Source organism: Dipodomys ordii, unplaced genomic scaffold (genome assembly GCF_000151885.1).
Source record: "Dipodomys ordii isolate 6190 unplaced genomic scaffold, Dord_2.0 Scaffold43, whole genome shotgun sequence".
NCBI lineage: Eukaryota > Metazoa > Chordata > Mammalia > Rodentia > Heteromyidae > Dipodomys > Dipodomys ordii.
The window spans coordinates 5,398,447-5,417,113 of NW_012267259.1; positions in this window are offsets into that span (position 1 = coordinate 5,398,447).

The window sequence follows — 18,667 nt, forward strand, 5'->3', positions numbered from 1 at the left end:
GAGAAAGATTATATAGGGAAAGGAGAGAAGGAGGTGTGGTCATGGCAGATAACGAAGTGACCTCAGGACCTAGGGTCCTTTTGCTGACTCACAATCAGGTGACTGACAGTTACAGGTGACTACCAGTTTCCGGTAGGTGATTTCTGGTAAGGCTATGTGCTGTCTTCCATGAAGAGGAGGAGGGGAAAGGGGGCTGTTCCCCCCGGGGCAGACCTAACCATTTCCATGTGGTTGTTAAAGACTTTATGCATCTTGGGATAACATTATGTCACTGGGAGTTTTTCATGATTTTACATATCTGAGATGTTATTGGATTCTTTTTACATACTAAAATATCATTAATATTACCTAAAGAAAATAGATTATAGTGCTGGAAGTCCTTGAATTTCCTAATAACATATTTGAAATTTGACTTAGGAAAAATACTATGAAGTTAAAAGACTAAAACTGAAAAGTAACCTAGTGAAAACAATTGAAATATTATTGGTACATATTGTTTCTCAGTAGGATATGTGAAATTTACTTCTTCAAAATTTACTTCTTTATTCTAATATTGGATTATTTTCTTCTTTTGGACTTTAAAAAATTTATGTACCGCTGGGTGCCAATGGCTCATGCCTATAATCCTAGCTACTCAGGAGGCTGAGATCTAAGGATCTCAGTTCAAAGCCAGCCCAGGCAGGAAAGTCCAGGAGATTCTTATCTCCAATTAACCACCAGAAAACCAGAAGTGGCTCTGTGGCTCAAGTGGTAGAGAACTTGCCTTGAGCTGAAGAGCTGAGGGATAGTGCCCAGGCCTAGAGTTCAAGCTCCATGACCACCACCACCACCACCACCAACATATATATATGTGTGTATATATGCTGGGGAATAAATTCAGGGTGTTGTACATGTTGGGCAAGAATTCTACTGTCTGGGCCACCTTCACTCCCACTCTCCCAACCCCCAGCTTAAAAAAGGTTAATACTTGTTTCTATTCTCTAGGCTAGCTTCCTTCTTTTGAGTGCTTTTAGGCTTTTTGGCACATTACTTTAGTTGGCATGAACAGTGAACTAATTAGACTGGCATATGAAATAATATAGGCACAACTCAGACTTTTTATTGAAAAATTTCCTTTAAAACTGAACCCACTCTAACCATTTTATAATAGACATTGCATGATATGGCCATGTTTGACTAATTTCAGTAATAGCATGCAAAATATTCTTACATGTTGAAAATAATTCAAAGGATTTCTTTTTTCAGTAGCAGCTTTGAGTTTTCCTGAGTAGAATGAATTTAATTTGAATAGAAGAGTCACTGAATGTTCCATTGCTTCTAAGTACCTGAAGGTGGTCATGAAATTTCCTTTGTTTATGCTCTTATTCCTGTCTATCTTAGAGTAATCAGGCTGCTTTTTTATCATCCAACCAGGAGTTACTGTTACAATGTAACTAGATTCTCAATGGTGGTAATTTATCTGTGGTTGAAAATGAATCACTAGAATAGTATCATTGCTTACAAAAAACTAAAGAAAGTACCTTACTTATGCAACTGTGACCCCACTGTACAGCATCTTTACAATAAACACTAAAGAAAGAAAATGATGGCCTCAAATCTATAATTTTATAATAGTCTGATTTATTCACTCTTTTTGCTTCAGGATGCAGAGTGGCTCATGACGAAAGGAAGTAAGTGGCAAGGCTTCGGCTAAATGAGATAGTGGATCATGGTGAGGAAGATACTGGGTTCATTATCAATTGCCAGTAAAGTTTGTTTCAGGTTCTTGATGCAAAGACTTTAAGTGGCTCCGCTGCTTCTATAACATTTTCAATGCTGCTCAAATGATTATTGCCCTTAGAGGCAGTTTTGTCTCTGTCTGTAAGGAGTTGAAGATAGTAGAACTCAAGAAGAGAAAAACCTGTCAAGCAGGAAGTGCTTGAAAGCTCTGTGAAGTCTATTTTCTTCTATTTTATAAAATAAGCCATTGGAAGTAGTTTTACCAATTACATGCTGAACTTCCTCTTGGTCTGTGTATGAAAAAGAATTCTGAAATATAAAGAGAGTAACAAGACAGAAAAATAAAACAGTAACAAAGAAAGAAACTGTGGACTTGGTTTTTGTTTTAAAATGCCACAAGTTCACCAAGTGTTTACCATGGTTTCTGAGTTGTACACTTTTGGATGTCACACTTCCCTAACCAAATGATTGACTCTAGTTAATATATTTAGCTACTTTAAGGTTTAAACTTTAAAGTCTTACATAACTACAAACATACAGATAGCTGGGCACTGGTGGCTCATGTCTGTAATCCTCAGTGATTGAGAGGCTAAGATCAGGGGGATTGCCGTTTCAGGCCAGCTGCAGGAAGAAAAGCTTATACACTAATTTTCAATTTCTAGATGGGCTTGGTGGGAGACTGAAATGGGTGCTTCAGTCTTAGTCTGAGTCTGAGCTTAGTCTGGCCTGCTTCAGGGATTTCTAATTTGGCTGTCCTTCTATTTTATTTTTATTTAATCCATAGTCTTTTTAACGAAATATAGCCATCCTAAGTAAGATCATGTTATTTTCCCTTTAAATAAAACCATCCAATGGCTCCCCATTTCACCCAGAAAGAAGCTAGAGTTCAGAATGGTCCAAAATGGAGGGTAAGAGAGGAAACCTGGATGCTGCAGCAGCAAAGCCAAGACAAAGCCAAGACAAAGCCAAGACAAAGGCAAGACAAAGGCAAGACAAAGCCAAGACAAAGGCAAGCTCTGCCGGGATGGTGGAGGTAAATGCCATGCCACCACTCAGCTCAGTGGGTGCTTTACAGTTCAGGCCCAAGCAGCAGCATCAACTGCTGGATCTCAGACATGTCTCTGGTCAGTCTTAAGTGCTAGCTATATCCGATGCTTATCTCTATTAGGAACAGAGACCCACGTATGTAACTAACACACTGTAATCAATGGGAGAGAGGATCTCTCTACTTGGTGAGGAAATGCAATATGGCTTCTCAATTTTAGAAAGTGCAGAGCAACTTTTGACTTTGCCAGGGCTCCAGAGCATGAGCAGGGTGGATAAGGTGTTTAGAACTAGCATAGGCTGCAGTGTCCGTGACATAGATAATACCTGGGGAAAAAGCCCTGGCTCCAGACACCATCATGGTGCCCACTGCTTTCAGCGGCAGTAACAATGACTGCAGGACACTAATATCTCAGGACAAAGTGGCACAGGGAACTTCCCAGATGACATGGTTCTCAGTGGCTTTGTGATGGCTTATGACGCTGGAAGAGATGGTGGCACAGGGGACTCCATTTGATGTAAACATTGGATAATCTGAGAAATATGCCAAGGGGCATTGAAGGATTGTGTGGTGAATAAGAGTAAGCTAGGAAGAATTCCTATGGTCTATGGTCTGAGGTATACCAGGGACAAAACATGTCATCAGGTAAAATAATTTTTCCTAATAGTCTATAGGAGCCTTAGAACTATTTGCACATTTTCTTCTGTCTCTGGGATTGTTTGTGTATTCCAGAACATATTAGTAGCACATGTGCACACACACACACACACACACACACTGAGTTCTGAGGTGAAATAAAATGGTAAACTGTTAAAGAATACTGAGGAAGTTTTCTTTCTTATGCATGCTCTTTCATATCAAGCCTGTACCACAGACATGGCTCCATCAGTCTTGTAGGAGACAATGCCAATGTGAATGGGGAATCTCCAAGTGGGGTACTGAGAACACACCATATTTATAGCCATCAACTTTTCTAGATATTGATGCCTGCCAACCCCTATAATATTCTGTGGAGTATAGTACAAGAGAGATCTGATGTGGAGATGTGGATAGTTGGTTGCTGAGAAAATGACATTAGATTAAAGAAAGTCCAAAGAAGAAGCAATAAACAGAGTTGAAAATATTTATAATTGAACACCAAAGCTCAACTTGGGGCAAAGCTGAAGGAAGGAGATTGTGAATCATTCCCAACTTTTTTTAGAGCCCTGGTGGGGCCCTCACACAAAGCCTGGGGTGTGGACATTTGTTAAAGGATTGAGGAGCTAGGCACCAAAATCACTCCAGGGCTGATACAAGATCAAAGACTATAAAACCTGACAAGAACTTGGTGTAGGTGCACTTCGGCTTTCAGGTGTAGGGATTTCCCATGTCTTTCTTTTGGGAGGCTTAAGTTACCTCCAAATAATTGGAAAGCCCATTTAATCCCTCTCAAATTTGCATCTGAGACCCGAAGTCTTTCAATTATAAGTTTAAATAGTTGCTCATGATGCAGCCAGTAGATTGACATATTCTAACTATGCTTGGATCTTTTTGGAATTTATGGAATTTGGATTTTATGGAATTTGCTCACTGTGATTCTAAGAAAACCATGCCTTGTTGTCAACCCAAGCAGCCGAAGAAGGCTATCTTTCTGACAAAAAAAAATGGCATTTTTCATCGTTTTCAGTTCTGTTTAACTATGTTCCTGAGATAGCCATCTTACTTTCAGATCCTCATTCTAAAGTACAGGGAAAAAGGGAGTTCTTGTAAAAAAAAAGTAGGAAAAGGATTATTAAAAAAAAATAAAGTGGGGGCTGGGAAGGTGGCTCAGTGGTAGAGGGCTTGCCTTGCATGCATGAGGCCCTGGGTTCAGTTCCTCAGCACCACATAAACAGAAAAGGCCTGAAGTGGCGCTGCATCTCACGTGGTAGAGCACTCGCCTTGAGCTGAAGTGCTCAGGGACAGCGCTTAAGCCCCATGACCGACCTCCCCCCCCCAAAAAATAATAAAGTGCCTATGAGAAATACTCGGGTGTAGCGTTGCTTTGACCTGAAGGACTTCCAGAGGCAATGCTTTCTCATTGTTTCTATGGTGATAAAGGCCTGAGGACTTTCCAACCTGGGGCAAAGGCCCATAGAAGATTAAGAACAGATTCAAGAAATATTAGTTGAATGCATGAAACTGGAAGTGACACTTAATATACATATAAAATAGGAAATGTGCCTTGATAAGATTTGGCCACAAGAATAAAGTCAAATTAATATAAAGCATTGAAATAAAATTTACAACGGAGAGTTTGAGAAGTATTTATAATGGATATTATCAGTTATGCATTACTGTCAAGGAAGTGCACATAATCCAAGTGAGTGACTCCCTATTTTGATGACGTTTTGTGGATAGATGGGTAAGGCCGGAACTAGAGATCTGAAACGCAAACTACTTCTTTTGGGCATCAGGTGGCGCTCACACACCACCAGAGAAGGTTTTGCAAACTATTTCAGCCTGAAATTTCTGTTATACAAAGGGGATAGCTGTAGCTCTAAGCAAAAGTCTCAACAAATTGATTTCCTGTAGACTTCTGGGTCATAAGTCTATTCTCCAAAGGAAGGTTTAATACACATGCGTGAAAACCTTATTATAAAGCAAAAGCTCAGGCAGTCTTGAATGCCAGATCCAGTCTGTGAATGTAGTAACAGTGTGTTCTCTTGCATGGTCTTTATGCTTTTTAAACAGATTACTTACAGAGAAAGAAAAGCAGAGACAGAAAGCTAAAGAGGTTATTTTCTGGGCTAGAGGACTACTGTTTATTTACAGAGAAACTCAGGGCCTGCGACCTTGGACAAATCACTTTATACACGGAATAAAGCCATTTTAGCTCAGTGTTCTCTTATTTTTTGGGAAGCAACTTTTACTATGTACTGTCAACTCTCATTTCTCTGAAAAAAAAATATTGTTCTTGATATTTCTCCTTCCGTCTTTTCTCTTACTCCTGAGATCTGAAGGGAAAGAGTATAGCCAGTTTATTAATCTCAGGGATGAATTGATTAAAAAACAATCCAGGGGCTGGGAAAGTGGCTTGGTGGTAGAGTGCTTGCCTTGCATGCGTGAGGCCCTGGGTTCGATTCCTCAGCACCACATAAGCAGAAAAAAGCCGGGAGTGGTGTGATGGCTCAAGTGGTAGAGTGCTAGCCTTGAGCTGAAGAGCTGAGAGACAGTGCCCAGGCCCATGACTGACCAAAAAAAAAAAAATCCACATAAACGACACACACATATACACATACAAATACACAGACATAGACCCTAAATACTGTGAACCCCTGAGCCTAGGATCTTCTTTGAGCCTCAGTCTATTTACATAAATAAAATAGAGCTAAACAACACATACTTAGAGGGGCAGGTTTTATAAGAATTTAGCAATATAATAAATACATAGTAGAAAAGATAAGATTATCTTTCACCCCAGATTCCATTCATTCATTCGTCCATCCATCCATCCATTACTACAAGTAATTGCTGAGCAGGTTCTGTGTGGCGGATACTCTTGTAAACTCTGGAGAAACGACATAGCTGATGTAGTTTGAGTTCTTCGTCAGCACAAGCACTGACGGTTAAAGGTGCTTGGACTTACTATCCCCATATACAAATTAGAGAATGGAGACCAGAGAGGTTAGGTGACTTACCTGAGGCCCCACGGATAGGAAATAGCGGCTAGACTCAAATGTGATTAGTGATCTAGCTCTAACCTGCCTTCAAGGAGCTTGATGAGAAAGACATAAAGGAAAGAGATGAGCTGGGAACCCTTCAGAGCTGTGGTAGAGTGCTCAAGGTAGACTTCCAGACCTCAGGCTAGGAGGGCTGGGCAGCTGTCGACAGGGCACACTTCATAGCTTAGTTACAATCTAAACACCCCCTAGTGCCTTTTGCTCCCTCATCTGCTTCTCTCTCTCTTAGTTGCATCATGTCACTGAAGTTAGTTTGTTTTTAAATAATATGCATAGACACTGCATTGTGCCAACGGGTGATGGTTGGTTTGGTAAATACGGCAGGTGTGCACATAGTGTCTCACATTGGGCCCTTGCTTACCTGTATCATTGGTGGGGGTGGGTCGAAAGCGCTGGCACGTTTCCAGGACGGTACTAATTTGAAAGTGACTTTAAGGGGGAAATGAATAAATAAACTCAGACAACATATGGTGTTTTCTGTTAATTCTCTGTTTTCTCAAAAGCATGCTGCTTCCAATCGCTGTTTTTCCTGGTAGAAGAGAATTCTCCCTTATTCCTCCTGCCTGTCCACAATCTGAAGTTCATAGTTTATCGCCCTTCCTCTGTAAGGAAGCCAGCACTGATTCCTCTAGTTCAAACTATCATGCTTATGACCTCAAATTTCTATGCCGCTTTTAATATGACCATGCATCTCAGTTAAATAGGCACTGCTTTGTACAGTTGATCTGCTCATATTATGATATCATAGTTTATATATCTTCACCCTCCTGCTTAGTACCCTTTCTCCAGAGCAAAAAGCTTCCAGTTAACTCTACATGTAAAGTATAGGTGCTTGTGCATCTGTAAATTCCTCTCCTTTATTGCTTGTAAATAAAGCGTGTTCAAACCCCATTTTGCCTAATACTCAGTTCTTCTTGTGATCAATTCCATTACTTACACTTTTGTATAAACTTGATCTATATTGAACTTTCAAAAATGTGTAGGTACTTTTGAGATGATTCATGCTGTTTTGGTTATAATTTTAAAAGTAAACAATTTGGTATGAAATGCAGCTAATGTATCACTTGCCATCTTAATCATCTGCATGCCTATTTTAAAGTCCCAAGGCTCTGAGCTAATTAATCAGAGTGAACTTCATTATTTTTATGTTTTTAATATTTCTGAAAGGTATAGAAATCCATATATCATTCATTAAATATATCCCTCTTTGCTGTTTTTCAATAAAATTATGATGAATAGATACATCAGGAAATATTTACATAATGATTTCATTACCCTTTAATTTTGTACTCCTAATTAATTTTAGAACACGAACAACTAATTGATGAGTTAGTTCCTAGTTAGGGCCAACTGCTTTCAAGATCATCACATTGTGCTTTTTACTCCACTCAGTTTTAGTTTTCAACTGTTATTCAGACTCACAGTGGGAGTTGAAGTATTTTTGACATTTTATTGAATACTGTGATTTAAAGTCTAAATAATATTAATAATATGAATGCTATTACTAATAGCTAGCGCTTGTCAAACACTCATTTTATTGCCAAGGACGATTGACTTTTGCACTGAAAACATTGATTACAGTCAGTGTGAAGAGTAATAGTTCATGCATTCCCATGAAGCCAGACTTACAATAGTGTAAAATGCCTCTTGTCCTCCCCAGCTTTAAGCACAAATATGGCGGTCTGATTTGAATTGTGTCCACTCAAAATTTGTACACTGAAGCTCCACATGTGACCTTACTTACTTAGAAATAGAATAGTTGTGGGTAGAAGCAGTGAAAGTGAGATTGTCCTGGAGTACATACATGGGACAGCCAATCCGTGACTAGTGTCTTCATACAAAGGGAAAATTTTGGACAGAGACACGCACGCAGACAGAATAGCATAGAAACATAAAGGAAGACAGGTTGATGTTTCCACAAACCAATAAATACCAACGTTAGCAGTAAACCACCAGAAGGCAGAGGCCAGTCACACAACACCCTCAGAAGGAAACTACCTGATCTTAGATACATAACTTTGAACCACTTAAATTATGGTAGCAAGCTAATACAATGTTTACTGAATAAGCAGGTGACTGGGAAAGTCAATTGGCATCTTCCTGAATTGTTTATTTTTGGATGTTCCAAGTCTTAGAACACAAGTGTTTGAGAAAAGAAATTAATATTACTAAATTAAAGCCCACAAATTATAGCATCAAGATGGGCTTTGAAATGGCAAGGGAAACAGATGCAGAGGGGGTTGAGTTTGCAGCTTGGATTTACCTGCTGTTGGGGAGGGAACTATTCCTGTCAAGGGGAAAATTTTAAATACATCATACTAGCTTTGCCCATGATTGCAAATGTCAAAATTCCATTAATTTGATTTTTAAAGTTTAAGGTATTCTGCCATTTGGTTATTCCGTATATGAATAGAATGACATTTATTCTACTTGGCTCTTTGTAAGCTACACATGCACATTTATTCAAAGGGTATCATTTATCCCTTTAATTTTTTATTTTGGGAGTACATCCTATTGGACTATGTAGGATGTGTTGCCTGAAAAACAAGAACAACCTATGAAACTTTTGACATTCATGACAACAGTTCCAACACACATGAAACCTTAAGTTTCAGTGAAAAACATGGCGGCATTAAGTGGCGATGAGTGATATAGACAAGACAATATGTAGATTCAGAGTCAAGAAAGAATGATCTGCGGAGGGAGACAAGATTCTGTCTGGACTTTGATTTCTGGGTGCAAAAGGGCCCTTTAAGAGTGAAGACATAGTGTGACCAGAGTTAAGAAGGAACAATATCTATATTTTGAGGAAAAGTAATGGTTTTTCTTTTGGCTTTATTAGGACATTTTTAAAAAGGCTTTTTTGTGAGCATCTACTCTATGCTAGGCATTCTGCCAAGTATCAAATGGTGTCATTTAACTCAATCTATAAAATAGCTTGGTGAAGTAGCTATTATCAGTCCTATTGCCAGGGGAGGGAATGTGGACACGTCACTTGTCCAAGATAATACAGTTACTCTATGGTGGACACTTGGCCTTAAGTGTCCCCTTAACAGTCTTGTGTGCTAATTCATCATCTCTCAGCCTAGTTTTTACAAATGTAGCTGTAATCCATAAGTTAACTTCTCTTCAAGATTCTTTCTCTTTGTTTTTGTGAAGGGAGGTTTCTCTTCAAGGACTTCTCTGTAGTATATTACTTTGAACTTGACCTCAGGGTCTGATTGTGTCACAGGTGGTCATTGCTAGGATGCTACAAATTGTCCTTACTACATGGTGCTGGGTACTGTAATACTAGATTCAGGAGAATCGTGATGAATTTACTTTACCATACCACCAATACAAAACATTACTAAAGGAAGAAACTGGATGTTATATGCATTAAGGTACAGACTTAACTATAGAAACAGAGACCCAGTATTATTAATGGCATAAATAGTATATGTTTCTTTCTCTACCATATAAGGCTCTAAGGTGTTATAGTGATTCTCCATTATAACAGGGTCTAAGGACTTAGTCTTCTACATTATTGATCCATCATTGCAGCACATTTGCACGTGAAGTGTGTGATGGTTCTCCAGGACATGGAAGGTTCACATATTATACTCACAGTCATCCTGTTGGCCAAGACTAAGTCATGTTACCCATTCAGCTTCAAGGAAAGCAGGAGAAGGATGTTGATATTATAAGGGCTAAGGAACCAGCTAAAACTCAGATTCTATCAATATGAGAAGGCTGTATATTAAGGGATAGTTAACATGCTCTGCTATGGATGAAATGATAAAAATAGAAAAAAAACTATACCTTTTAGATGAGAGATGTAGTTGGGCCAAATTATTAAAATCCATTTAGGAGAGATTCTGTCCCATAATAGAAATTATTTAATTATGATGTTTACTCTCCTATTTTAAATGTGATTTCTTTCTCTAGCTAGAGAAAGAGAATGGAGACAGAAAGGAGGGAAGGAGAGAATGAGGCAGGGAGTTAGGGAAGGAGGAAGGGAAGTAGGAAGGAAAGGAGAGAGAGAAAATACTGTACATGACTACTCTTAGAAGTAATTTGGTCTCTGTTCTTGTCTTTGGATCCCTCTGTCAGAACTATCTATAGACACCATGATGTGCAGACCTATCTTTGCTAAATTCTTAGTTATTCTATCTAGGCTTAGCCATAAGAGACATAAGCAGAGAATCCTAGGGATGACTTTGGTTGGGCAGAAAATATGCCACTTTCTTCTCCAATACACCATTGGGATAGTTCATGTGTGTACTCACATATAAAAGCTCACTCAATGCCATAAGCCCATGGCTCACACCTGTAATCCTGGCTATTCAAGAGGCTGAGATCTGAGGATTGTGATTCAAAGCTAGCTTTGGCAGTAAAGTCCATGAGATTCTCATCTCCAATTAGTCACCAAAGAATGGGAAGTGGAGTTGTGGCTCAAGTGGCAGAGCACTAGACTTGAGCAAAACAGTGCAAAAGGACAGCATCCAGGCCCTGATCTCAAGCTCCAGGACCAGCACACACACACACACACACACACACACACACACACACACACACACACACACACACACACACACACACAGAGCTCACTCATGCCAGGCTCACAGGGACAAACATGTTCTCTAAGCTGATATGCTCTGAGTGTAAATTCATGAACAGAAACTCTTTCTAAAGGCAAAATTGGCACAACTACTCCAGCTCACAGTGCCAAGTAGGACTGGTTCCTTGTTCAGGGCAGCGTGGCTCTCTTTTTGTTCACAGAAGATCCATTGGTCTCTGTATATAACAGGACCATTTGCTCCTGAGAACTCCTCCTGATGTATTCAGAAGAACTTTGAAATTATGGTCCTTCTCCCCACCGGCCCTCCCCCCACGGCTCCCTTGTGCCCTCCCCGGGCCCCCCCACCCCGATAAATCAGATACAAATCTTATTCTGGCTGTCCTCCTATCTCTTCAAATTACTCTATGAAAGTCAGAATAGGACAAACTATAAACAAATATTTGCTTCTTTTGGGAATGACTCGCAGGTTTGCGTGGATGTGGTAGAATTGTATCATTAACTAAATTTGGTTAAGAATATGCTTTTGATTTCAGATTTCTTTGAGCTTATTCATCTTCCAGTGATGGCATATCCCTGGTTGGGTACAGATATTTTAGCAAGGCTCTTGCACTGAATTCTATCTCTCCTTCCCTTCTTTATGCTTAGCTCTGCTCTGGGTATGCTTTGCATACTTCGTGACACCAGCTAAGTAGATACTTTTAATAGAAACAGCTCTGTAAATCAGTTGTTCCTTTTTAAAACCAGAGAATGAATATTTAGACAGAAATGTTACAAAGAAGAATACAGGATGTATATCTGATAATCTGTATGGCGAATAGTCTGTATTCCCCCCCCCTTTTTTTACTTCTCTTCATGTATCTTCCTTTTAAGCAAATGAAACATTTAACTCCAATGAAATTCTAAGAACTGGTACATGATTTGTATCTAAAAGATTGTCTTAGAGCCAGTCATGGATTGTGACTTGAGATCAGCCTGAGCAAAAAGCTAGACATGGTGAGTCAGGCCTGTGATCCAATCTGCATGGGAGGGGTAAATAGGAGGACTGCAGTCCAATGCTTGGCAAAAACTTAAGACCTTATCTGAAAAACAAGTAATGAAAGGGCTGGGGGAGGGCCTGGCTTAAGTGGTAGAGTGTCTGGCTAGAAAGTATGAGACCCTTAGGTCAAAGTATAGTACCTCCAAAAAAAAAAGAAGAAAGAGATTATGCTATTAAAATTACAAGTGGAATGGACTTAATAGAAGAGTGTTACAAATGTAGGAAAATAGTTTTTCAACAACTTATTTTCAACAGCTATTTTTCAGGGAGTTCTACAATTTACCTTGTATATGGCTCCTGGTCACACCTCCTGGTCATTTGGTAGCATTGACTGTTTGGTGTCATGGTGTTTATGTTCAAGAAACTCTTATTTTACTTAATACATGCTCCCAAGTACAAAGGCAATGATGCTGGCATTGAATTGAAGAGAACCTGGAAATTGCTTCTTTAAAGTGAATACATTAAGGTTTTTGTTTTTGTTTTGTTGGTCGTGGGGCTTGAACTCTGGGCCTGGGCGCTGTCCCTCAGCTCTTCAGCTCAAGGCGAGTGCTCTACCACTTGAGCTACAGCGCCACTTCCGGTTTCCTGGTGGCTTATTGGAGATAGGAGTCTCACAGTCTCTCCTGCCCGGGCTGGCTTTGAACCGCGATCCTCAGATCTCAGCCTCCTGAGTAGCTAGGATTACAGGCGTGAGCCACCAGTGCCCGGCTTATATTAAGGTTTTTAATAAGAGAAGAAACATATCTGTGTGGTGAAATTGCTAATCTCTACAGTAAGTCATTGCTAATTTTTTTATTATGCCCAATTGATAAATTATTCTTTATGGATGTGTATGTATATATCAGAATAACACAGCTTATGGAGAAATTTGAAAAATCTGCAAGACCAGGCATCCGCTGGGGATGTCCCTTATGGATAAGAGGAGCAACTTCAGGAGGAAAGGTTGACCTCAGCTGACCCCTTGCAGTAAGTCACGAGTTTCCATATGATGGTTCTCAGAGGTGATTGCACATTAGTAAAAAAACAAAAAGTTATACAATCTGAAGAGAAACCAGAGTATATAGCTGTACATTGGAAACGCTGGGGAAATGTTTCTTTGATATTTTAATGTCTTTATTGGATTCACACTCCCAGGAATTTTTAGTTAATTGGTCTTGAACATAGCATAGGCTTCAAGTTTTGGCAAATGATTTAAAAAAATTTTGTGCACAGACACAGTTGAGAATATGCTTTTGACCTTTTAAATTTTAGTGTTTTTTTTTTAATCTTTTTATAGAGATGTTTCCAGGAAGAAAATTCTGGGCTAGTGACTTATTTAAAACTTGTTCTAGCCAGGTGCTGGTGGCTCACACTTATAATTCTAATCAATCAGGAGGTTGAGACCTGAGGATTACGGTTTGAAGCTAGACTGGGTAGGAAAATTCATGACAGTCTTATCTCCAGCTAAACGCCAAAAAAAAAAAAGTCAGAAATGGAACAGTGGCTCAAGTGGTAGAGCATAAGCTTTGAATACAAATCTCAGGGCCAGTGCCCAGGCTCTGAGGCCCATCACCAGCACTAAAAAAACCAACCAACCAAACCAACAAAACAACCAAAGCCAACCAACTAAAACTTTTTCGAAATCATTTGTGTCTTGATGGTTGGAAGGATAAACCAGTGAGCAGAGCCAAGCATTGGGTAGAATTCTGAATAAAATTAAGATTCTAAGTCCTCTCTATCACAAACAAAGAAAGGGCAATATAAAGCAAGCAAGGCACTTGTAATTTGAAGGCTGGGGCAAGATACTTGGGCCAAATAGGGGATAGAGAGGAAACAGCTATGTAGATGGTCACACCATTTAAGGTTCCTAACCTGTTGGGGAAAGAACATAGGAAAGGAATGATCCCAGGTGCCCAGCAGATCACACTATCATTCTCTTCTTGTCCTGTTTCCTGCTCCAAGTGTAGTGTGGAGCTGGGACACAGCAGGGTGGAGCTGCTCTTCCCCTCCAGCCACTCTTCCCTTAGCTGTTTCCCACCAGGGCACCACCATGGACAGCTCCTTATTAGTCTGGATAGGGGGATGCAGGGGTTGAGGTTCTATCTCTCTTCCTCCCTCCCTCTCTCTCCCTCCCTCCATTCCTCCCTCCCCCCTCTTTCTACCCCTCCCTCCCTCTCTCTCTCAGTTAGATTTGACTTACAGTGGAAATGGGAGCTTTGAAAGATGGGGCAGATAGAAAAATGGAGGAAAAGGAGAAGGGCATTTTATGAATTCCTAGTAATATTTGGAGACATGAAGCCAGATAGTGGTGCCTGGATAAATGGCATTGCTTCAGTTACTACGTAAAAGTACTTTTGCTTTTCATAGGCATTTATGTGGGAGTTTTCTTTTCTTTTCCTTTCCTTTCCTTCCCTTCCCTTCCCTCTCTCTCTCTCTCTTTCTTTCATTCATTCTTTCTTTCTTTCCTTTTCTTCCTTTCCCTTCCTTTTTCCTCCCCTTCCCTTCTCTTTTGTATCAACTTGCTTTTCAGTGATTAGTGAGATCTGATGTACATTCAGATAAAATGGCATTGATTTACTGTTTTAACTCATACTATGTCTCTGTCCTATAACTGTTTGTTCTAATAGGCTATTCATTGTACACTGAAGTACAATATAAACATTGTGTTTGGCCTTTCTCCAATCTGTTCTGCCAACTACTAGAGGCAATGTGTAGACAATTTAAACTCATTATGAATTCTCTTTGAAAAAGTCTTTAAGTCTTTATTTTATAGTAGTGTTTTTCTTTCTTTTTAAAATTAATATTGATTTTAAGGGACTAGTTTATGGTTCTAAACAATTGACTAATAAGCTTAAATAATATTGGGTTATAATCCATTGTATAAAGTAAATATCAATACTGATTCAAAATAAAAATCAGTTAGCCAATAAATGAGAGGAAGAAGATAGATAAATAAGAACAGAAGAATTGCTAATTATTCTAAAGTGTCATCCAGTTTTAGTATTAGTTCAAATTAAGTAACTAAAAGTAAACAAGGCAAACATTAATTATAAAAAAACCAGGACACTTTAGAGGAGTTTTAATATCTCATTGTAGCCAGCTAAACATTGGAAAGCTTTGTGAAGTTGGAGACAGACAATCTGTCCTTAAAAAGCTATAAAATGATATAAAATGATGTCTGGAACTTTGTGTCTTGGACAGCAGTAGCTGCTGTCGATCTTTCCTTTCCATTGTAAGTGATTTTTTAAGCCTGTAATCCTGTGATATAGATCTCTGCTGATGCCTTAGGACCTTTTTATTTTCTGTGCTCAGTGGAAACTGAGAATGAAGTTCTTGTGCTTTGATGATGTCTAGGAGACCATCCCTATCTCCTCCTGCCAGTATTATTTTATGGGCTTTCAAAACTATACTTTTTTTCCCCTAAGGTGGGGGGAAACACTTTTAGAAAAGTTAAAAACAAACAAACAAACACTAAACAAAACATATTGGTTATTTATTCTCCAAAGGCTGTTTCCATGTCCTTTTTGGTGAACCTTTTGGCAGACCAACGAATTTGAAGGTGTGAAGGGTCAGGGCGTGTCTGGAGAAAGGCATGGGTGTGTGAAGGGGAGGGATTGCTAAACTCTAACCAGGCTAGACTGCAGCCCCTCACCTGCTTCCTCCTAGAGGAGAGATTATGTTTATCCAGCGGCTTTATCCTGTGTCCGCAGGGCTTGTGAACAGTTTATATTCACATAAAACTTAATGTGTGTTTATCTGTGCTGTCTTTTCATGGGAAATAGTTTAGCATTATTGCCTTACTTATTTCAGTGGGACAGGATACATTATTGAACTACTAACCAGTTACTTTCCCTCTTTTGTTCTATTTGAGGAATATAGTTTGGCTCTGTTTTCTTCATGTAGGGATTTTTGTCAGATGGAAAAAAGAAACAGCCCTCTACCCTTTTATACCCTCCCCTCCCTTTCCTTTCCTCCCCTCCCCTGCCCTCTCTCCTTTCTCCCTCCCCTCCCTTCATCACCTTATTGATTAGTCCTGTCCTTCCTGAAAAACCCACGGTGACTGAAGGGGAGAGAGGCTCGTGAGCAAAGGAGACAGATGTAAAATGGAGGCACGGATGCCCAGCTTTTCTCTTGCTTTTAGTGAATATGTAGGCCCAAGTAAGGAGTCAGCGTTTTTCAGCACAAACAGTTTGAAGTATCCGTTCTGCCGCTCTGTTTTTCTTTTTTGCACTCATTGATTCTGGTGCCACGGGGACTGGAGGGGATTGTGCATAATGGCTACGATGAAAATGCAGGCTTGGCGCTGTAGTAAGTTGATTAAAAAGCAATAAAACAGCAAAATTTCTTGGACACCTGCGCTTGTGAACCAAGACCCATAGTGGCTGCACTAGAATTAATTCATGGCTAATCAATTTGAAGGGGAAATATTGATCTTTCACACCAAAGACACATGTTTGAGTTAAACTCCTCACCTAAAAAAGAACCTGCATATAACTTCTATCAAGTGGGAAGAAGTAAAGTGTGTAAATGAATATATAGGTTTTGTATTTCTCCACAATGTCAGGGGTATTAGAGAATATATACATCTTAAAAATTCTGCAACTTACAAATTATTTTAGCTAAAGTTTGAATGTGAGTGAAGGTGAGCTATCAATGTTACTACTCTGTTTTTCTTCCTTTCTCATCTCCTATCAACGCACTTTCCTATCAGACAGAAGAGTTGGAGTTTGACCCTCAATTCTTAACCTTTGTCTTGGATCAATCTTCTTACTCTGAATGTGGAAAATGAAGGCACAGCAGGCCTTTGAGCCCATCAATTCTGGAGGCTGAGCCTGAGGAGTTGGTTTGGGGACATGTGGTTGCCAAGCTCCTGGGCTTGCTCTAAGGTTCTGGCCTCACATTTTGACTTTTGTTACTTACTGGCTTTATAGTTTTTGATTTAATTTTCCTCAACATCAGTTTCCTACACTGGAAAATGTTTGTACTGTTTTATGAACATTGAACCAGTGGTATATGTTGTATGCTTTGTAAGTCATAAAGAACATGTCCATATTTAATGTATTACTAATACTAATTTACTTTCTGGCTAAGGTTTTTTCAGAGTGATAATACTAAGATTTTGAGTCCTAAACAAGTCCATTAGTAACTAGTTAGAGTATAAAAAAGTAAAAAGAAACAAGAGACAACAGGATGAGGTCTTCAGCAAAACAGCATATGTCAGACTTATTTTAATATAACTCTTTTGAATTACATGCAGATTGTGTTTTTACATGCAGTTCTTACTGGGATATTTGTGTTTCCACAGATTTTTTTTATCTGTCAGTATGTCATTTGTTTTCTTAAAATATTAAGTTTATAGTTACATAACTAAAAATCCATCTTTAGAACAAAAATAGCTTCTAGCCACTTAATAATTTATTATTTGTATACCCAACAAGTTGAATAAAAACATTAGCACTTTGGGCAGACGTCTATTCAAGGTCAATTCCTATTTACCAAATATAGTCAAATGTAATGATCAATCACTGAAAAAAATAGAGCTACAGTGAAACTATTATGTGAAAAATTAAAAAAAATGAAAATTTACGGTTGTGATGGTGGAATGTTTTTTCTTTTCTGTAAACTCTACCTACCAACAAACATTAGGACACCTTTTGAGGAATGAGGAAGGGAATAGGGAATCCATGTTGGCAATTATAGTACAATAGCCACACCTATTTCATTGTGCTACTGAAAAAAAAAGGCATGCTAACACTTAGGTGTTAGTTTGGTGGCAAGAAAACTGGAGAAGTCCATCAGAAAGATTTCTTGGTGTATATTTGTTGCTTATCAATTCTCTCCTTCCCTCCCTCCTTTCTTCTCTCCCTCCTTATTTCACTCCCCTTCTGTCTCATTCCCTTTCCTGTTCCCTCCCTCCTTTGCTACCTTCCTTCCTTTTTTCTTCCTTTGCTTCTCTCACATCTTCTTCCATTTTCTTCTAATGAATAGCTTTGTTCAGATATCATTGACATTAAATTATACATATTTAAGGTATACAACTTCACGAAGAGGTAGGCATGGGAGGGAGGGGGAAGGGACAAACGTTGGCTGATAGCTACAAAGTTTCCATTATGCAAGATGATTAAGTTCTGGAGACCTAATATACAGAATGGTGACCAAAGTTAAAACACTCTAGTGTTTGCTTAAAATTTGCTGAAAGGATAGATTTTGTAATGTTCACACAATGTGCATATACAACATTGGTGAGCCAAGCAGAGATACATATCTGGACTGTGGTGATTCATACTTTCTTTAGCACACCTTCCTGCTGTGTCTGCTATAGTCTAAGCACTCAGAGTGCAGGGAGATCAAGGAGCTAATGCGACCCCTTCCTGAGGTTTACACTTAAAAATACGGCATCTACACTGCTGTTCTCATGTTCTTCATGCTTGCTGTCACCCTTCATTAGTAATGTAGGCTACTGTAGACTAGCTACCTGTTTCCCCGGATGTCAATGTTTTCTATATATATATTTTTTTTAGCATTTGCTAAATTAACTTTTCCAATACGTTATCAGCTGATTTTTCTGCACACCAAGGAAGATAGTACTACCTGACTCATATAGTTATTGTACAATGAAATAAAAC